The sequence below is a fragment of the Mesocricetus auratus genome, unplaced genomic scaffold, assembly GCF_017639785.1.
Source record: "Mesocricetus auratus isolate SY011 unplaced genomic scaffold, BCM_Maur_2.0 Super-Scaffold_100007, whole genome shotgun sequence".
In the NCBI taxonomy this organism is placed as follows: Eukaryota; Metazoa; Chordata; class Mammalia; order Rodentia; family Cricetidae; genus Mesocricetus; species Mesocricetus auratus.
Genome location: NW_024429191.1, coordinates 21,011,115 through 21,034,459, shown reverse-complemented (window position 1 = coordinate 21,034,459; position 23,345 = coordinate 21,011,115).

Here is a 23,345-nt window from a genome sequence, read left to right as displayed (position 1 = left end):
CTGTAGATTTCTCATAAATGGTCTTTATTATGCTGAGATATTCCCTTTCTATATCCAAACAGTTCAGTGTGTTTAATCACAGAGATTGCAGGATTTTATGAAATATCTTTTTAGAATCTATTAAGATGACCAAATGTTTTTGTCCTTCATTGAGTTGTCACTTAACCCTGCTATTTCTCTGTCTGGATCCACTACTGAAAGGGTGAAGAAAAAGTACCCAGTTAGTATGGTGGTGTCATCTACCTCTCCTTTAGGGTCTATTAATCTTTGTTTTAAATATCTTTGTGCTCTGATATTTGATGGATGTATACTTGGAACTGTTTTTGCTCTTGCTATTGACCCTTCAATCATGATACCACACAATTCTTTTTCTCTTCACTACCTTTGATTTAAAGTCTGTTTTACCTGGTATTAATATAGCTACTCTGACTTTTCAAATTTCTATTTATTTGGAATATATTATCCTATTTTTCCCATTGGTTTGTTTATGGCCTTAGCTGTGAAATGAGTTTCTTGTAGGTAGTATACAGTGGGAACTTTGCTTAATCTACTCAGTAATTCTATGTCTTTTAATTGGAGAATTTAATCAACTTGCATTTACAATAACTCTTAATAGATAAACTCTGACTAAAGCCATTATTTTATTTATTTCTAGGTTTTTTATTATTGCTTTCTATCTTAGTTCCTCTCTTAAACCTTTTTGAGGTTAATGGAATTACTTTGACAGCATTCTTTCATCCCTTGCTTGTAAGTATAAGTTTTTTCTTTGTGACTCAACTAAGATTTATGAAATATCATCCTTTGAACAGATCAAGCTATTTTATGATAGTAACTAACCATTTTCATAATAATAAGAACAGAAACAAACAAAAGAGCAAGATAAAATACACAAATGAGGTAAAATTTCCACTTTGTGCTCATTACTGCCTCATTTTGAATTCTCGGTATTATTTTTCATTCACTTAATAACTTAACTTTTTATACATCATTGACCAATTATTTCTAACTAGTTTGTTTTCAGTCTTCACACTGAGGATATTCATGGTTTGTGTGTCATGCTTACAACAGAGTAGTCTGAAAGCACTTTGAAATGACTCTTCCCAGCAATTTTATATCTTCCCCCTGGCTTCTTATTATTAATGTCTCTCTCAGTTTCAAAAACTCCTTTGAGCATTTATTGTAGGACAAGTCTGGCAGAGATATATTCTGTCAATTTTTGTTGCTATGGGAATATCTTTATCTCTCTTTATTTCTAAAGAGTATCTTTGCCTTGTGCAGTATTCTTTGACAGTTGTGTTTTTTCAGTACTATGAAAACTCATATCTTCTCTCCTGGTCTCCACGTTTTCTGTTGAAAACCTCTCTGTGATGAATTGTAGGTATCTCTCTTTATTATTTGTTTCTTTTCCTTTGCAGTCTTGAGACCCTGCTCTTTGTACAACATAGTATTTTACCAAAGAAGTCAAAATGCCAATATCTATGCCAGCTAAAAGCATGAAGTTACTTCCAGCTAACAAAATACCTATCTACACATGTTTAATTTCACCTTGACAATTTCTATATTAACTGTAAGGATTTATTTTTCATTGTATAAGAAAAGGGATGTAAATTCAAAGAGGTTAAAATGAACTTTTCCCAGTCAAATGCTATTCTGTGGGAGGGGACACTGGAGGAACATTTTTCTCTGTATTGAAGAAGAGTCTAGATTTGGAAATGCCATATTTAATAATTAGAGAAAGTATAGCAGAGTGTTCTTGTTGTCTCTGTAATTAACAGCAGGACCTCTTAGGTCATGCTGATATGATTACAGTAATTTTTATGCTAACAAGAATAGAACATACTGTAACAAAATGGGGAAATATCCTATCTAAGCTTTCATTAGAAATCTTATGAGTACTTAAAATGGCATTCTAGACTCTTCAAGTTCCTTCACCTCATGCACCATTGTGTTCCACATGAAGCACTTTTAGTAACTTAATTTCCTGTCTCCACAACTCAATTCTGTAAGGCACTGTTTCAACCATGAGATTTTCAAGGCATCAGGCCAAAACTATTCGTTTGTAAAGGCTATGTTGAAACTTTACAATCTAAATCCTAAAAATACCATTGCTTCAGGTTTGTATGGCTCTAAGAACTTAAATAATAAAAACCTGTGTTTTCCATCCAGTTGTGGTTTTATTTTCTTACATCAGTTTCTCACACAAGGAACTTTTGATTGACAGTTGTTGCAAATGCAGGCTTCCACACGAAAGTACATTAGGGCATGGACATGCATTGGTTTTTACTTAGCCTCAAGTAAGTTTTTATTGTGTTTAGTTAGCTCTTTGGCTAGAAAAGAAAAACACATCTTGAATGGTTTGCTCTAAGTATCTAGTCAATCTCTTGAGATCAGAATGAGTCAAATGTCTGAAAGTATTGAGAATGAGAGAGAGGGGGAGAGAGGGAGAGGGAGAGGGAGAGGGAGAGAGAGAGAGAGAGAGAGAGAGAGAGAGAGAGAGAGAGAGAGAGAGAGAGAGAGAGAGAGAGAGAGAGATGACTCTTTAGAAGAAAATCTTCAGACACAGGAAGAAATCATACAGCAGTCTGGATGATAGAAATCCCAGAATGTTTTTCTTCTGTAATTGATCCTGCATTCCACTCTCTCTCTCAACTGGCAATTCAATCAGACTAAGTCATGCATTCTCCAACTGTGGTCAAAATTGAGCAGTGGTAACAAGAGACAACCAGTGTATGATGTGTGTTCATTTTATGATGGTCCCACGTTCTCCTAAACAGGACTTCCAACTTTTACTTCCAGGATGGAGCCTGTTTGCTCACCTTCTAAAACCTGTGTGTAAGAGTTCCAGTATGACTAAACTCTTAGTTAGGACTTAATGATTAATTTACATTTGCCTTAACCTATGGTAGAAGTATCCTCTATCTATCTATCTGACTGTCACAATCATATGCTCCCAATTGTACCTCCACTCTATAAAGCAAATCTATTCTGATGCAACAATATATGAAATGCAACATATAGGGATCAAACATTTTAAACTTTTTGCATAGTGGAAATTGCATGATCTCTATAAGTAGGAAAATCAAAGACACACTTCAAATGTATTCCCCTCTTACTCATCATGAAACTCTTCTCAATCTAAAGCAAAAGGGTTTGAATATAATAAGATTATTAAACTGGTTATCAAATGACTAATTGGGTTTTCAAGGAATACTGATACTGACTGATCAATATCTATCTCCATTGATGACAGTTTAGTTAAGCATTAAATAGAAATATGGCTTGATTAACCTTAAGGACTTGAAATCCAAGCTATGAATGCATGGCTAGGCTCCACCTCTGCCATCACAGAGATAGTTTAGCTTGAGTCCAGCAAGCATAGAAGATAGTTTAGCATGAAACACCATTTGATTTTGAGTTAGGCACCCCTGAAATTATGATAATGTAGTTGGCAACAAAAACCCTTCACCTGCACATACTTGTACACACCCCTCTCAAAATAGTGCACTTAACCCAGACTGTCCTTGAATCCATGATCCTTCTGTCTCTGCCTCCTTCAGCAAATCCTATCAGTGTGTGCCACCACAGGAACAGGGAGAACTGAAGCAAAAGGAGGCTGTAGTCAGGATGTAATGTATGAGAGAAGAATAAAGGTTAAAAAATGCACCTAACAATCTCAGGGCCTCCTTGATCTCCCCATCCCTGCATCAGGCTATATGTACACGTCCATCTCTGAACAATACTATGAGTTTCTTCACCCCTTATAACAATCAAATTGATACAGTCCCCATTCAAATATATTCTCATCATATCTCTGTATAAAAACATTGGAAGCCAAATTTAATCTAAACTGGTTTTAGATGCATATACATAAAGCAAAAAAGTGATTTGTAGCACCTTTTTGCAAAAATCTTTGAGTGGTCATCTTCTGCCTAGGCAAAATTGGGTGTGCATCTAACTACAATAAGATGCATTATAGGAAGAGAGCGTGGGGAAGGGAGAGGGAGTTAAAATAAAGTGAAGGGGAGAAGAGAGGGAAGGAGGACATGAGCGAGCAGGAAAAACTAGAGGAGAGCAAGAAAGGAGATACCATAGAGGGAGCCATTATAGGTTTAAAGAGAAATCTGGCACTAGGGAAATGTTCAAAGATCCACAAGGATAACCCCAGATAACAATCTAAGCAATCATGGAGAGGCTATCTTAAATGCCCTTCCCCAATAATGAGATTGATGACTACATTATATGCCATCCTAGAGCTTTCATACAGTAGCTGAAGGACACCTACAGCTAAACACTAAGCTGAATTCCTGGAATCCAGTTGCAGAGAGGGAGGAATGATGAGCAAAGGGGTCAAGACCAGATTGGAGAAACCCACAGAAATAGCTGACCTGAACAAGGGGGAACTCATGGACCCTAGACTGAGTTGGGAAAACAGTAAAGAATGGAACCAGGCCCCCTGAATATTGGTGTCAGTTAGGAGGCCTGAGCAGTCTATGGGGTAGTGGATCAGTATTTGTCACTAGTGTACGAATGGCCTTTGTGACATTCCCCATAGAGGGTTACTCTCTCAGCCTAGACACACGGGGGAGGGCCTAGGCCCTGCTCCAGATGATATGACAGACTTTGAAAATCTCCCATGGAAGGCTTCACTCTCCCTGGGAACAGAAAGGAGATGGGATAGGGGATGGGTGGTGGGCAAGGGAGGAGGGGAGGAAGAGGGAACTAGGACTGACATGTAAAACAAGATTGCTTCTAATTAAATAAGAAAAAAGGAAAAAAGTTAATTTAGTAACTAAAATAAAAGGTTAAAAGGTAATATAAGAGAACATTTTTACTTGATAAGCATCTTTAATAATATTAACTATGATTCAATAAATAAGACTAATGAACTGATCATCACAAAAAAAATGCTCCCCAAAAAGAAAGCAGAAGGGCTATCCAAATGCTTGTAACAACACAAAACACTAGAAACATGGGAAAGCAAGACAATGTGACTTCTCCAAAAGACCCAACGCCTTGAGTGAAATGACAGACTCTAGATATCCCCTATGTGGAAGGAAATGGCGATAGGGTGGGAGGCTGCGGGGAGGGGGGGTGGTAGGGGGGTAGGGGGGTGCGAGAGGAGGGGCGGGAGAGGGAACTGGGATTGACATGTAAAACAAGCTATTTAAAATTAAAATAAAAAAAGACCCAACACCTTAACTGCTTAACAATGCTGAAATAGATCTGGTGCCAGATGTAGATTTCACAGGTTGCTGGTACCACTGATTGATGGTGTCAAGGAGGATGCTGATGAGTCAGTCAGACGAATTCACTCTCAAACTGGGAGAAGAAAGCAACAAAGAGAGAAAACAAATCCACCCAACAGAGGACAGTGTCTAGATTCTAAACTTGGCAGACGCCAGAGAACAAGAAAAGTAGGCATGAATTTTAGCAGTACACCATATAGCTCACACAGGCACGTGCATGCGAGCGTGCGCGTGCACACACACACACACACACACACACACACACACACCAAAAACAAATGAAGTAAAAGTAGAAAAAACAGTTAATTTTGTTTTTTTTCTTGGAGAGGAACAAGTGTGTTATCAGGAAAGAGCAACCATTCCCTTATTTAACTAAAGGGGGGACTGTAATAAACGAATGTCTCAGAGGGGGTTATTGGCATCTTTACCAAAATATTCTAAAAAATCTTATCCCCTTTCTTGCTATTGTCAAACCATTACACAGTTGTTGGATATAGGTCCTTCTTTCCCAGTGTCATGTTGATGGACAAATAACCAAACTGTCAGAGCTGAGTGGGAAGAGTCCAAACTAGTAAGTCTAGTCACTTTTGAAACAAACTGTTTAAAAAGGGCAGTTTTCTCTCCGTGGATGGAATGAGCTTCTCTTCTTTCTTCTGTCCACAATAGACCCACATCTGAAGTTTTTACACTCAATCCATCAATGACCTGGTGAATTAATTGTATTTTTTATTTGTAGACAAAAAAGAAAACCTGAATGAGATTTTTCTCCAAATAATATCTATAAGTACTATTAGATTGCAACTTCTTTCAACTTCAACCAGCTTTCTCATTAATTCTGTTTTTGTTTTACTATGAGACAGACCTACTTCAAGGCAAAGAAATGCCTAAACACAAAGTGTATCTACCACATCTTCACATTCACAAAAATATTTAGTCTTATTTCAAACTCTGTTTTAAACACAAATCCCAGTTCTGTAATTTTCACATAGGATACAACAAAGTCACAGGAATCTGTCAGCACACAATTGTCACAAATTCTAGTCACCTCCAGAATAAACTCTAATGGAATAGATACATGGAAGTACCACAGGCCAAAAGAGATAACCACAGAACCGATTCCTGCCTTTATGTCAGAGAGTCATGGATGGTCATTAAATACCTATGGCACACAGACATTCAAGATTGTATACTAACTTAGCCAATTCAAGGTTGATTTTAATAAGTAAATGTATGTCCCACATTAGTTATAAAATAAGAATTAAATTAATAACACTTTTAAAATACATTTAAATACAATTGCAATAAGAAGTAACAGGTACTTTGTGATATAATCTTAAATTTTACTTTGTGATTGTGTGTGTTCATTTTGTATTTGTATTTACTCGAGTATATGTGTGTGTGTGTTCCTGAAGTCAACTTAGACTGCCCTTCCTAAGAAGTGTTGTTTATCTTGTAATTTGCTGGAACCTAGAGCTTACTGATTAGACTGTCTGGTCAGCAAAGCCCAGAGATCCTCCATTCCTGCCTCCCCAATACTGAGATTGAAAATCTATGCCACCATACCCAGAATTTAAAATGGGTTCTGGGGAGTAAACTCCTGTGCACATATTTACTCGATGTGCACTTGATCAACTGAGTTATCTCCCAATCCTTTATTTTGTGTCTTTTTGTTTTTGTTTTTTGAGACAGGATTTCTCTGTGGCTTTGGAGGCTGTTCTGGAACTAGCTCTTGTAGACCAGGCTGGTCTGGAACTTATTTTGTGTCTTAACTAGATATTTTATCAGATACTCTAAACATGTTAAATCAAGTATCAGTCATTGCAAACCATAGTTAACAGAATTTCCTGTCATATAAACATTAAAGGAAAAAGATCCTTGAATTCACCAGCTTTTTACTTATACATACAGTCTCTAGGACTAAGCAGATATGTAGAAACTATGCTATCACTTAGTTTTTCTTGCTATGGTGCAAAGAGACTATAGTCAGCAGTAACATTGTACTAAGAATATAAATGATCAACAGAAGGTTACTTTGTGTATGTGGGAAGTATATTTGTATATCGCTGGTCTTTGTAAGAAGGAGATGGAATTTAGAGTTCTGTACTAAATGAATGTAAAACTAGATGTATTATCTATTGACAGAAAACCTGTGTAAAGCAAGCCTTGGTGGCAAACTCCTTTAATCCTGGGATTTAGAAAGGTTAGGCGGGAAGATTGAAAGTTTGAGGCCATCCTGGGTTACATAAGTATACATTGTCTCAAAAATAAAAGGTAGAAGAGTACAAATCCAGCCAAGAAACATCCATCTGTTAGCAAAAGGCTTATCACAAATATTCGTTATTTTATAAAGTAAAAGGTAAAATTGCCTGTAATGGAACAGTCATGCTGGCCTTGTTTCTCCCACTTACAGAACATTCTGTAAGCTTTAGCAATAATTGTAAATAATTGCTTGACCTTGAAAAAAACAGATTTGAACTAAAAGTCCTAAATCATCTATCTTTGTTCAGTATGGGTATTTATGTGTCTATTTCTCCTAAGTGAGAGCTTGCATAATGTTCTCAGGATGAAAACTTTGGATTAAGCTCCCAACCTATCCACTCATTTCCATTACAGAACTAGCTGTGGGGTGTCAGATTCCTTTAGCCTCCTTCTGTATTCGTAGATTCTGTTCTTACTTATTTCTCTGACTCCCTGACCTAATCGTCTGTGCTGGTCCCAAAGCTGGATCTATCTCCCTAACTGGGACCTCTGCAAGGATAACTTACTGAAGTAGAAACACAAAACAATTGAAATTGCTTTCTCCAAATACATCTTTATGCAAAGTAAGAGCAAGAATATATTAGAATTTTATAGAAAATAGAAAAAATCTTAATAGTCTCCTATTTACATAGAAATGAAAACTTTCTAATACTCCAAATAATCAAAGCCAATTTTCAGGAAAGAAGAAAAACTGAACCATTGGACTATTTAATTTGGGCTGGAGAGGAAGCTTGGTGGTACAGAACTTGCCAATCATGTATAAAGCCTTAGGTTTGAGCCCAGCATTTTAAAAGGTTTTAAACAATTTTTTAATGTTTCAATGCCTGTCCAATACCATATTCTTCTTTTATAGATTTTATTTAAATTAGAAACAATCTTATTTTATATATCAAGCCCTCCCATCCTCTCCCTCCCATCCTCTCATATCACCCACAGACCCCCCCATCCCCCATGCACTCCCCAGGGAGGGTGAGGCCATCTATAAGGGATCATCAAAACCTGTTAAGTCATTTGGGGCAGAGCCTAGGCCATCCCCCATATATCTAGGCTAAGAGAGTATCCCTCCATGGGAAATGGGCTCCTGAAATCCGTTCATGCAATATGGATACATCCTGGTTCCACTTTCAGAGGCCCCATAGACTGCCCAGTGCTCCTAGCTGACAACCATGTTCAGGGGGATGGTTTGGGTCTATTGGTTCCTCAGCTATCACACTGGGGTCCATGAGTTCCCACTTGTTTAGGTCAGCTATTTCCATGGGTTTTCCCAACTTGGTCTTGGCCCTTTGCTCATCCCTCCTCCCTCTCTGAAACTGGATTCCAGTGCTGCGGGTATGTGAGATCTCTACCTACAATTCCTCTTTTAGTCTAAAGGAAAGATTTATACTTGAAACAAATTAAATTGTCTCAAACATACATAAAGCATATATACATAGAAGGTGATAAACAAATTATAATCTACCTATATCCTATCCTAAGCATATCTATCCCATCTAAACCCTAAACTTACCTGACAGAGATGCCCAAGTCTGTACACCTCCTTCCAATCCCAACCCTAAATAATTGAAAACTAACCCTAAACGGTGTAAATTATCCTATAATAGCAACAGTAGGTAAAGGGGGCGTAGTGTTTTTAAAATTACTTCCTGTTGAAATGGGACAATGATAACCTATCAGGATCCTGTAGGAAGAAAATGTTAGTGTAGTGAAAGTCTCAAGTGGACTAGCTACAACATTTGTACTCAGTCTCTGTTTGATGGGAGATGCTTGATTGAAGTTCTTGACTGAAGTTCTAGTGTTGATTGAAGCTCTTGTCTGGGGCTTTGGCCAGATTATAAAAGGTGTACCCTATCAGTTAATCAGTATGGAGTTGTGTAGAGCAATGTAGTCCCAAACAGGTTTTAGGGTGGTAATTGTCAGTTTAGATGAATCAAGTCAGATAAGGTGGAGTCAATAAAGTGGGGCCTCATCTTCTTTTTGAAGTTTTGATGATTGTTGTTAGGAAATTCTTTTTCTCTTTGTGGAAAACTCAAACGTTAATGTCAACAAAGAAATTTTAACTTTTATATGTGTGCATACCAGAAAAGGCAACAATAAGGAAGATAGTAAATATGAGGGAAATTAGACTTTCAGAGAAAGAACCAAGTATAAACAGATACAGTCCCTAGATTTTGTTTTCTTTTGTCTTACATTAATTGGCTACTTGATATAATACAGAAACTCTGAATTTTATTTTAACAACATGCTTGGATAGAGGAGGAGAGCCAACTGGAACTCCAAAGCCAGTGTTGGTTTAAGTGAATTGGGACGAAAAGAGTGTTAGGAAGTAAAGAGAGATGGATTTTATAAGGATGTAAGTTAAGAAAATTAGACATTGATACCAAATATCAAATTCTTTCTTGTTTGATGGTTCCTTTGGCTAGCCATCCTCTTTTTTAGGTATCCATGTATTTAGTATCTTCTCACTGTTTGGAGATGGGTTTTTCTGTAAAGACAAGAACAAAACACTTCCTTTTCCTTTTGTGAGGTCTCCAAATACCTCGTGGAACATGACTTTGTGGATGAGCTGTCATCTTTCCTCCTCCAGAGGTTTCTCCTGTTTGGAATGAATCTTGATCAATTTTAATGGAATCTAAAGATTTTCTTCTCATTCAGAAACAAAGGCCAAACCCTTTCCCCAGTGCAACACATATCCTGGTTGGGCATGGTTAGTGTTGCCGGTATGTGAGATCTCTACCTACAGTGCTTGGCTGTGGATCTCTGCTTCTGCTTCCATCAGCTACAAGATGAATGCTCTAGGATGGCATTTAAAGTAATCATCATTCTCATTACAGGGAAAGGGCATTTAAGGTAGACTCTCCACTATTGATTAGGATCCTAGTTGGGGTTATCCTTGTGGATCTCTGTGCAATTCACGAGTGACTGATTTCTCTTTAAAACTATAGTGGTTCCCTCTATTGATGTGTCTCTTTTCTTGCTCTCCTCTATTCCTCTCCCACTCAATCTTCCTGATCCCTCATGTTCCCCATCCACTTTCTCTTCTCCCCTCCTCTTCTACTTCCCTCCCTATGCTCCCCATTTGTTCAGGAGCTCTTGTCCCTTTCCACTTCCCTAGGGGACAATGTATGTCTCTCTCATGGTCCTCCTTGTTTCCTAGCTTCTCTGGGAGTGTGGATTGTAGGCTAGTAATTGTTTTCTCTGTGACTAATATCCATATATGAGTGAGCACACACCATGTTTATCTTTCTGTGACAGGGTTACCTCACTCAGAATGGTTTCTTCTAGTTCCATCCATTTGCCTGTAAATTTGAAGATTCCATTGGTTTTTTTCTGCTGAGTAGTACTCCATTGTGTAAATGTACCACATTTTCTTTATCCATTATTCAGTTCGGAGGCATCTAGGTTGCGTCTAGGTTCTGGTTATTACAAATAATTCTGCTATGAACATAGGTGAACAAATGTCCTTATTGTATGAATGTGCATCCTTTGGGTATATGCCTAAGAGTGGAATTGCTGAATTGAGGTAGACTGGTTCCCATTTTTCTGAGAAACCACCATACTGATTTCAAAAGTGGCTGTACAAGTTTTCACTCCCAACAGCAATGGAGAAGCATTCCCCTTTCTCCACAACCTCTCCAGCATAGACTGTCATTAGTTTTTTTTGAGTTTAGCCATTCTGACAGGAGTAAGGTGATATCTCAGAATTGTTTTGATTTGAATTTCCCTGATGACTAAGGATGTTGAGTCTTTCAAATGTCTTTCTGCCATTTTAGATTCCACTATTGAGAATTCTCTGTTTAGTTCTGTACCCCACTTTTTGGTTGAATTACTTGGTGTTTTGGTGACTAGCTTCTTGAGTTCATTATATATTTTGTAAATCAACTCTCTGTTTGATGTGGGGTTGATGAAGATCTTTTCCCATTCTGTGGGCTGCCTTTTTGTCTTGCTGACTGTGTCCTTTGCCTTACAGAAGCTTCTCAGTTTCAGGAGGTCCCATTTATTAATTGTCAATTTCAGTGTCTGTGCTGCTGACGTTATGTTCAGGAAGTGGGCTCCTGTGCCAATTCATTCAAGAGTACCTCCCACTTTCTCTTCCAAGAGGCTCAGTGTGGCTGGATTTATGTTGAGGTCTTTGATCCATTTGAACTTAAGTTTTGTGCATGGCGATAGGTATGAATCTTTCTGCATGTCTGAATCCAGATATGCCAGCACCATTTGTTGAAGATGCTTTCTTTTTTCCATTGTATATTTTTCGTTTCTTTGACAAAAATCAGGTGTTCATAGGTATGTGAATTAATATCAGGGTCTTCAGTTTTATTCCATTGGTCTACCTGTCTGTTTTTGTGTCAATACAAAACTGTTTTCATTGCTATATCTCTATAATAGAGCTTGAAGTCAGGGATGGTGATGCCTTTGGAAGTTCCTTTATTGTACATGGTTGTTTTGGCTATGCTGGGTCTTTTGTTTTTCCATGTAAGGTTGAATATTGTCTTTCAAATTGTGCTGGGATTTTGATAGGGATTGCATTTAGTAAGGTTGCCATTTTTACTATGTTGATCCTACCTATCCAAGAGCATGGGAGATCTTTCCATTTTCTGGTATCTTTTTAATTTCTTTCTTTAATAACTCAAAGTTCTTGTCATGCAGGTCTTTCACCTGTTTGGTTAGAGTTACCCCAAGATATTTTATGTTGTTTGTGACTATTGTAAAGTGTGATGCTTCTCTGATTTCTTTTTCAGCCCCTTTATTGTCTATGTATAGTAGGGCTACTGATTTTTTTGAGTTAATCTTTTATCCTGTCACTTTGATGAAAGTGTTTATCAGCTGTAGGAGTTCCCTGGTAGAATTCTTTTGGTCACTTATGTAAACTATCATATCATCTGAAAATAGTGAAAGTTATAATTCTTCCTTTCAATTAGTATTCACTTGATCTCCTTTTGTTGTCTTATTGCTCTAGCTAGAACTTCAAGTACAATATTGAAGAAATAGAGAGTGAAAACCTTGTCTTGTTCCTGATTTTATAGGAATCACATTGAGTTTCTCTCCATTTAGTTTAATGTTGGCTGTCTGCTGTATATTGCCTTTATTATCTTTAGGTATATTCCTGCTATCCCTGATCTCTCCAAGTCCTTTATAATGAAGGGGTGTTGGATTTTGTCAAAGGCTTTTTCAGCATCTAGTGAGATGATCCTGTTGGTTTTCTTTTTCAGATTGTTTATATGGTGGATTTTCATATGTTGAACCATCCCTGCATCCTTGGGATGATTTTTTAACTAATTTAAGCAAACTAAAAGACTTTAGTGATTGAAACAACAAAGAAATCTGGGAGTAATTGTACACACTTATAATCACAGCAACAAATGAAACAGCAGAATAAAGAGTCAGCCCACGGAATTGGGTAATTATATTTACATATCATATGTGTACAAAATAATTTGTATCAAAAATGAAGAAGGAATTCTAACAAATTGGTGTGAGGAAGCATTGGTTTTGTCAGTTCACTGGTGTTGACCCCAGTAAAAGCAAAAGAAGCTACTTTCTGACATCAGTGGAGGATCACTGAGACAGCAGCAAAACATGTTCACACTCAGAAGCTGAAAAAGAGAGCCAGCACCTATGTTTCCTGCATCCTTTTCATCCGAGTCACACATTGCAAGCTGCTGCCATACCCATCTCTACCCTCAGCCATTGTACCACATGCCATTTGCCTCTAGAAATTCCCAGATACTCATTTCATCAGTTGTAGCTTAGTATCTTAGCTGTGTCTTAGTCCAACCAAGGTGACAACCAAGACCAAATATTGCAGTAGTCATTCTCACAGGGATACAGCTTACTTGAGAAAATAGGTAAAGCCATGAATAAGCAAATAAACCCCTGAAGAAGACAAATATCCAACCTTTGTACTGTAATTTGCTTACTGTGTGTGTGTGTGTGTGTGTGTGTGTGTGTGTGTGTGTGTGTGTGTGTAAGAGAAAGAATGTATCTGGAGAAGCCAGAGGAAATCTTTGTGGAGTCAAGACTTTTCTTCCACTTTTATAAGAATTCTGGGGATTGAACTCTATATTGCCAAGCTTGCAGGACAAGTGTCTAGTTACCTACTGAGCCATCACCAGGTGCAACATTTTATTTCAAAATTATACTGCCAGAGTCTGGGGTGTCTCAGGTACATGGAAGTATAAAGAAGATAAGGATCAAAGGCCAACAAATTTGACCTAAGCAGGAAGAAAAGAAGAATGAGTGTGAATTCTCTGATGCGCTTGATAGATAATAAAAAAAACTGCATACCAGAAAGCTGCTGCGTAGATTTCATTTGTTTTCACTACACAAAGTGAGAGTATACATACTATAAATAGCTTGATTTAGACATCCCCAATACACATTTATTTGAAACACTGTTGACCAGAGAGACTTGCAGCAGGTAAAAGTACTGCCTCATGAACTTGGTGACCTGAGCTCGATCCCCAGACCCCATAAGTAAGAGAGAATTAACCACCAGAAATAGTCCTCTAATGTCAACATACACACCATGGCACATGTATATACACACACATTATACAACAAACTAATCCTTCAAAAATTAAACATTTTTTTATTTCATTTGGTTGTTTTGTTTTGAAACAAGGTCTCTCTATGATTGTGGCTGTCCTAGAACCTGCTATGTATAACAGGATGGCCTCAAACTCACAGAGATTCTCCTGCCTCTGCTTCCTGAGTGCTAAGATTAAAGGCATGTCCCACCATGTCCACCCCATATTGGTTTTTGTTTTAAAAATTATATTTATCAGTGAGGAGGCCTAGGCAATCTATTGGGCCTTGGGTAGTAGATTAGTATTTATCCCTGGCATACAAATGGACTTTGGGTGCCCATCCAACAATGAGAGATGCACTCTCACCCTGAACTCTTGGGGGAGGGTCTAGACCCTGCCATGGATGAAATGACAGACTATGGACACCCCCATGGAGGGCCTCACCCTCCCTGGGGAAATGAGAGGGTATTGGGGGGAGTTGGTAGGAGGGCATGGGAGGAGGGGAGGGAAAGGGAGAGAGACCTGGAATTAAGATGTGAAGCAACATTGTTTCTAATTTAAATTTAAGTTTAAAACTAAAAATTTTGGGGGTCCAAGAGCTCTCCCCTGTTCAGATCAGCTGTCTCTGCTGGTTTTGCCAGCCCATTCTTTGCCAATTTGCTCATCGCTCCTCTTTCTGTGTCACTGGGTTCCTTGGGTTCAGTTCAGTGTTTAACTGTGAGTGTTTGCCTCTGCTCCCATCCAGGATGGTTATAGACATCAAGTTCATTATCAGGAATGGGCGTTCGAGGTGGTCTCTCCACTATTGCTTAGCTTGCCAATTGGTGTCATCCCTTTAGATCACTAGAGGTCACAATGGTACCTGATCTGTCTTCTAACCTATGATTCCCTCTTCCCCCCATTCTACCTCCCCACTCAACCTTCCTGTTCCCCCATGACCTACTTTCTCTTCCTCTTCTCCCCCTCTCTATTTCCCAGCTCCCCTTCCCCCCCACCCACGGCCATGTTCCCCATCTGTTCAGAGGGTCTTGCCTCATTTCTCTTCTCTTGGGTACCATGCATATCTTTTAGGTTCTTTCCTGTTTCCCAGACTCTCTGTCATTGGAAGTGCAGACTGGAACTCTCCTGATCCATGTCTAAAATCCATATATGAGTGAGTACATACCATGCTTGTCTTTTTGTGACTGGGTTACCTCACTCAGGATGGTTTCTTCCAGTGTTATCCATTTACCTGCGAATTTCAAGATTCCATTGTTTTTTTCTGCTGAATAATACTCCATTGTGTAAATGCACCACATTTTCTCTATCCACTCTTCAGTTGAGGGGCATCTAGGTTGCTTCCAGGTTCTGGCTATTACAAATAATGCTGCTATGAACATAGTTGAGCAGATGCCCTTGTTGTATGAATTTGCCTCTTTTGGATATATGCCTAAGAGTGGAATTGCTGGATCTTGTGGTAGATTGATTCCCATTTTCCTTAGGAATCTCCGTACTGATTTCCAAAGTGGCTGTACGAGTGTTCCCCTCTCTCCACATCCTCTCAGCATAAATTGTCTTTGGTGTTTTTTTATTTTAGCCATTCTGACAGGAGTAAGCTGGTATCTCAAAGTCGTTTTGATTTGCATTTCCCTGATGGCTAAGGATGTTGAACACTTTCTTAAGTATCTCTTAGCCATTTTAGCCTCCTCTATTGAGAATTCTCTGTTTAGTTCTGTACCCCACCTTTTAATTGGATCCTTTGGTGTTTTGGAGACTTGCTTCTTGAGTTCTTTGTATATTTTGGAGATTATCCCTCTGTCAGATGTGGGGTTAGTGAATATCTTTTCCCATTCTGTGGACTGCCTTTTTGTCTTGTTGAATGTGTCTTTTGCCCTGCAGAAGCTCCTCAGTTTCAGGAGGTCCCATTTATTAATTGTCGATCTCAGTGTCTGTGCTACTGGTGTTATGTTCAGGAAGTGGTCTCCTGTACCAACTCATTGAAGATTATCTCCCACTTTCTCTTCTAAAAGTTTCAGTGTGGCTGGATTTATGTTGAGATCTTTGATCCATTTGGACTTAAGTTTTGTACAAGGCGATAAACATGGATCTATCTGCAGTCTTCTGCATACCAGTACCCAGTTATGCCAGCACCATTTGTTGAAAATGCTTTCTTTTTTCCATTGTATAGTTTTAGCTTCTTTGTCAAAAATCAAGTGTTCATAGGTGTGTGGGTTAAAATCAGGGTTTTCAATTCAGTTCCATTGGTCAACCTGCCTATTTTTGTGCCAATACCAAGCTGTTTTCAGGACTATAGCTCTATAATAGAGCTTGAAGTCAGGTATGGTGATGCCTCCTAAAGTTCCTTTATTGTATAGGGTTGTTTTGGCTATCCTGTGCCTTTTGTTTTTCCATATAAAATTGATTAATATTCTTTCCAGGTCTGTGAAGAATTTTGCTGGAATTTTGATAGGGATTGCATTGACTCTGTAGACTGCTTTTGGCAAGATGGGACTGATCCAGACCCCCTCAATGGGAGAGTCAGTGAGGAGGCCTGGGCAACCTATGGGGTCCTGAGCAGTGGATCAGTGTTTATCCCTCAAATACTAACAGACATTGTGTGTCCATAACACAAAAAGGGATGCTCTCTCAGCCTGGACTCTTAGGGGAGTGCCTGGACCCTACCCTGAGTGAAATGACAGACTCTAGATATCCCCTATGTGGAAGGAATTGGTAATAGGGTGGGAGGGTGGGGGGATGGTGGGGGAGTGTGGGAGGAAGGGAGGGAGAGGGAACTGGGATTGACATGTAAAACAAGCTATTTAAAATTAAAATAATAGAAATATAAAATCAAATAAATTTTTTAAATTATATTTATACTTATCAATAAAATAAATATAATACTCATCATGTAACATATAATAAATGCAGCTACATATTAAATATGTATTACATACTAATCATATATAAAGTATTAAATATATATTCCATATATAACATAAATAATATAATTTTTACACACGAATGACTCTAATCAGTTCTAAGGTTAGCTAAAATTCACTCATAGTCACTGACTTCATTATGTTATTACAAAAGAAACTCCCTCTCCCAGAATCATATCTTCTGTCAAAGATTCTCATTAATTCCATCAAGCAAAGAAAATCATAATGCCTTTTTCCTTTCCACACTTTACGGCCATGTTTAGTGCAGCACACAGATTTCCTCCCTATGAGTCTAACCCTCCCCAATTTCATTTGAATACATTTTTTCCCCAAAAGCAGGAATCAGAAAGATTCTAATTCCTTTTCATTCTCTTTTTGGAGCATGCATTCCTTCCTCTTCAGTTAACAAGCTCACTTAGGAAAGTCATTTTATATTGCATGCCCTTAGAGCTTATTACCAACATCTCTAATTGCATGTATGCTTTCAGGGCTGAGTACTAGAAGGCTGGCTTTTGGGTACACTGGATATGATAGGGAAACGGTCAGTCCTGAATCATGTCTAATTCTGATTTCTTCTCCTTGCAATTACCAGTATGTCTGGCACATTTTCCTTAAACCTGATAATAAAAACTGTATCTGTATTATGAACTCCCAAGCACCCCACATGTATAAATAATTAACTATCAGTTGTTAATAGTGATTTTATTAAACTAAGTTTAATTTATAAAAAAATAAGTCCTTACTCTTCATGTGATGAATTAAAATAAGCCATTAGTGCAGTGTGATCTTGACATTGGAGGAATTTGATTTAAATTTTTCACACATTTTACAAAAGTTGCTGTGCTAAGAACCTTTTTTCCCCTGTTTAACATTCAGGACAAAAGCAATGTCCATGCCCATAAGCCTATTTATCAAGAAATAACAGTATGAATGAGATACACATTTGAATAACAAGAGTGGACTAGACATGAGAGAATAGAACAGGGTTAGGCAGCTTCGAGTCTCCATCTCAAAATTACTTACCATTGTAAGGAATAATAGAACATCAAAAGGAAAGATTCAAAACTAAATTATTTCCTGTCTTCCCAAGAGAAGCTAGCTGCCTGCCTGATTCTGTCTGTCTCTCATGTTGTTCTCACTCACACTTAAAATTTCAAGGGCTCTTGTGCCATTCCAGTATGCAAAAGAGCGTTAGCATTAATGAGAGCTATTTTTAGAAATCCTTCCACCATTTATATAAAACTTGCAATTTTGAGGTCATGACAAGGACATGTTGACAAGCTAAAGCTTCAGAACAATTTACGCTAGCTCTTTTGACAACTGATGGTTTTGCAAAGATGTCACCCAAATTAAAAGGATTATGTTTATTCATTTGTTCTACAAAACAATGGTATGTCAGAGTGCTCATTCTAGACTAAGGTAAGAAGCAATCCCAAGTGTCAGTGGTCTATTTCTCCTTCATCCCTCATAGCTACTGTTTTATTCCTGGTGCCAGAAACCATGTCAATTACTGATGTTACTATGACAATCAAAAAACAGCTTTGTGCCAGCACTCGGGAGGCAGAGGGAGTTGGATCTGTATGAGTTCGAGACCAACCTGGTCTACAAAAGCTAGTTCCTGGACAGCCTCCAAAGCCACAGGGAAACCCTGTCTTGAAAAACCAAAAAAAAAAGAAAAATGAAAAAAGAAAAAAACAGCTTTGTGAAGTGTTGATTAGGTATTTCAGTCAAGAGGTGATGGCTAGAACAAACCATATGACCCCACCCAACCATAATCAGGCCAGAGTATATAATCTCCAATTACCAAAATGAAAAGATAACAGCAGCATGCCTTCCGATATTCACAGGCAATGAAGTTACACCATAACAAACTAGATCAAAATCAGAATTTCCCACCAGGTAATGAAGAGTAAAGAGGGTTTAACCAACAATATGCTAAACTCCCCCGCACCATGCATGAGTGTGTGTATATGTATAAAAGATATATATATATATATATATAAGAAGAATGATAAATATGGAGATTACGTTAGGTAAGTGCTTTATCCTTCCAGATCCACTCTCCCTTTTTCAACTTGCTCCATGCCTTGATAGTTGACATGCATAGACTCCAACAGGTTTCTTTTCTCTCTAGCTTCCAATTAGTTCGTGTGTGTATGTGTGTGTGTGTGTGTGTGTGTGTGTGTGTGTGTCTGTGTGTGTGTGTCTGTGCCTGTGCCTGTGTCTATCTGTGTATTTTATTTAAATTAGAAATAATCTTATTTTACATATCAATCCCACTGCCCTCTCCCTCCCAACCTCCCATACCCCCTACCAACCTCCACATCCCACTCCATCTAATCCCCAAGGAGGGTGAGGCTTTCCATGGGCGATCATCAAAGTCTGTTACATCATGTCGGGAAGGGTCTAGGTCCTCCCCAGTGTATCTAGGCTGAGAGAGTATCCCTCCATGGGGAATGGGCTCCCAAAGTCTATTCATACATTAGGGATAAATACTGCTTCCACTGTCAGAGACCCTATAGACTGCCCAGGCCTCCTAACTGACACCCACATTCAGAGGGCCAGGTTCCATCCTGGGCTGATTCCCCAGCTGTCAGACTGGGGTCTGTGAGCTCCCACTTGCTCAGGTCAACTGTTTCTGTATGTTTCCCCATCCTGGTCTTGACCCCTTTGCTCTTCACTCCTCCCTCTCTACAACTGGATTCCAGGTGTTCTGCTCAGTGCTTAGCTGTGGATCTCTGCTTCTGTTCCCATCAGCTACTGGATGAAGGCTCTAGGATGGCACTCAATGTAGTCATCAGTTGCATTATAGGGGAAGGGCATTTAAGGTAGCCTCTCCACTACTGCTTACATTCTTAGTTGGGGTCATCCTTGTGGATCCCTGGACATTTCCCTAGTGCCAGATTTCTCTTTAAATCATAATGGCTCCCTCTATTAAGGTATCTTCTATTGCTGACAAACACAAGGGGAAATTACAAAGAGGCAGAAGAATGGAGTCCATATATCTCGTAGGATGGGGCTGATACTGACTCTGCAACAATGAACTGTGGTGAAACCTCCTGTCTATTAATCCTCACCATATCTGTTCTTTCTTCCTCCAGATCAGTGTGTCAACTATTTCTTACTCCTTTATGCCTGATAATCATAACCTCATGTTGTTTCAAGCCCAAAATATTGAAGTATCCTCTGCAATTTTAAAAAATGGTATGGATTCAGCTATGCGTTTTTAATCACAGCTAGTATATCTTTAGAAGATAATTTGGTTTAGATGTACTCTTAACACTAAGACCTTCATGATGAAACTACTGCCTTTATAAAAATATGTTAGAATCCTCATTCTCTGTCTCTGTCTCTCTCTATTGCTCAATCTTGCTGTCTTTCTCTCTGTGTCTCTCTCTCTCTCTCTCTCTCTCTCTCTCTCTCGCACACACACACACACACACAAACACACACTCATGTGCAACATACTGAGAATGCAGTAAGAAGGTAGCCAACTGCCAACCTAGCAGAGGACCATTCCTATAATCTTAGCACTGGGGAGGCAAAGGCATGAAGGTCAAGAGATCAAAGCCAACTTGACCTACAATGAACTTCAAACCAGCTTGTGCTGTATGTTGAAGCCCTGTTACCAAAAAAAAAAATACAAATTAAATTTTTTAATGAAAACAATGTTGTTGGCACATTGATCTCGGATTCCCATCCTTTCAAACTGTTATTAAAAGTCTTGGATCCATGATATTCTGTCATAGAAGGTGGGGTAGGCTGATACTAATGTCCATATGCTGACAATAATACCTTATTAAACTCGCCTGAAATTGCCTAATGTGAATATCCACCTCTCTCCTACAGAGATATTTACTGAGGCTATATATATTTGTAACTCTGGTTGTTTATACCTATAATTTCTCTCAAACCTGTAATTCCTCATATGCATGACAGCTTAATTATGACTTAGAACATTAGGACAAATTTGTTTAAAAGCACAAAATGTTTAACTAAATACACCACTTACATTTTTTAAAGCCCTGTAAGGAGACAAAGTATAGCATAATTATTCAGATAATAGGACTTGGGTTTCAGCTAACACAGGGTTCAGTTGCATATCTACACAATGTGACAGAGTTCTTTACCACGTGAAATAAGACTGACCATTTGCTTGATAAAGTAGGCAAAATGGAATGGCAGGGAGGACTGAGTAAACATGGGAAGAGAAAGGAAGCTGCTCACTCTGGAGTCTGATTATGGTCCATCAACTTTGAGTCAAGAATGTATTCATTTGGAAGATTTGCTACATAAACAATTATATATCAAAGAATGTTAAAATGACAATAAACCATGTCTATGTGTATACGACATTCAAGATTATCTTACTTCCTTCTCAGCTTTAAAACTGCATTTTTCTTTATGATAAAAGCATGTATCATAAATTGTTCATGGCCTATCATTAGAAGTAGTCAATCGCCGGGTGGTGGTGGTGGCACAAGCATTTAATCCCAGCACTTGGGAGGCGGAGGCAGGTGGATCTCTGTGAGTTCGAGACCAAGCGTGGTCTACTGAGCAAGTTCCAGGACAGCCTCCAAAACAATACAGAGAAACCCTGTCTTGAAAAAAAAACAAACAAACAAAAAAAAAAGTAGTCAATCCATGTGACTACTGGTTTTATCTTTAACAGCCTGCAATACTGTTCAGTGTATTCCAAGGATGACACTATGACCTCTGGGACTACACTATGATTCTGGGGACCACATTTTAACTGACCTCCAGCACCATTGTATTTTCTCATGCAAAATGATCTATGGGACCACGATATGACCTTGGAAACGAACTCACAGACTACCTTATGACTGCAGGGACAACTGCATGACCTCATTTAAAAAAAAAAGAAGAGGGAGGAATCCCTGAGAAAATTTTGAACAAAGTTAATTTCAAAAGCTACTACAGCTGTGTTTATAAACTTGGAGTTGTTGCTAATACATTTTGATGTATCTATCTCGTGAGAAGCCGAAGATCACTTTTGGCTGCAAGCGATTCTTTTTCTAAGCACCTCTCTCTGTGTTTAACTCATGCTTAAATCCAAAACTATGTTAAAATATAATCATAAGCTCCACATTGGCTTCATATTACTATGCCCTGAAATTCTCTGTGGAATAGCCAACAATCCCCCTCTTCACCCACACTACTGCAGGTCGCAGCACAGGGTGGCTGCTTCCATTCTTTCTACTGTTGTAGTCATCTCAAAGCCTGAATCACAGGAAGCTACAATGGTCCTCTTGCCAAAAAAATTTTTATGATACTGTTTCTGTATGTGTGTGTGCGATATTACTATTTTTAAAAACCTCTTGAAACTTTAACATATCTGTAGACATTAGATGTCATAACCTTCAAAGAAATATAGAACTTTCTTACTAAGTAATGAGTCTCCAGCAAGAGGAGGCAAAAACAGATTAAATAGAGGTCACAGGGCAGCCAGCATGTCACTTCAAGGGGGAAGCTAGTCAGAGCTGTGTTGCCTTTAGTGGGGTTCTCATATTAAACTCAGGACATATGACATAATTTGCTTTCATTATCAATTTTATGCTTGTGAGAAACTATTTGACAAAGCATTTGCTTGTAACCTCTCCTTTCCTGCCTACTAACGTATTAGACATAGGCATGACATGTAGCCAGAACTGAAAATACTGACAAGTTTGAAGCCTGCGCTTCAGCAATGAACATGAAACTTATTCATACAATTTATCTTAATTTTTCTTTGATAACAAAGGATTTCAGCAATAAGTATCTTGCAGAGAAGTGTAATTGCCTTACAGGCTTCATATATTATGAGCCTTTGTAATAGGAAAATGGACTTCTTGGCAAGAAGATTAAATTGTGAATGATCTGAAAACTAACAACTGTGTTTATGTAGCCACATTTTTTTGCTTTTTAAGTCCTAGTTCCAAATTTAATTTCTAATAAATTGATGCTTACATATGGCCTCGAAAGGAACCTAATCAATCCTACTCACAAACTGAAAGTATTGAATGAATGAGTTATATGACCTTAATCAACTTCTCTGATTTCTCTATTTTAGATTCCTCATCAAAATGGGGAAAATAGTAAAGCAGGGAGCACAGATGGATGATAAAACAAAAAGAAATAAGGCATCCCAACTACAGAACATGATAAATATGTAAGTAAGTAAAAACTCACCACATCCTGCATAAGTTGGTCCTGGAAATCTGATTGTGGTGATGAGGGAATGAAGAAAGGACGGATACACAGACACATACAGAAAAACTGAGACTTGGGTAGGCCATGCTCGATGTAATGGCATGGTACCCACTGATAAACAATGAGCTAGGACCCCAGCATGTTTATTATGTACATCAATAGCAGGGTTTATTTAGTTGTAGGAGGTA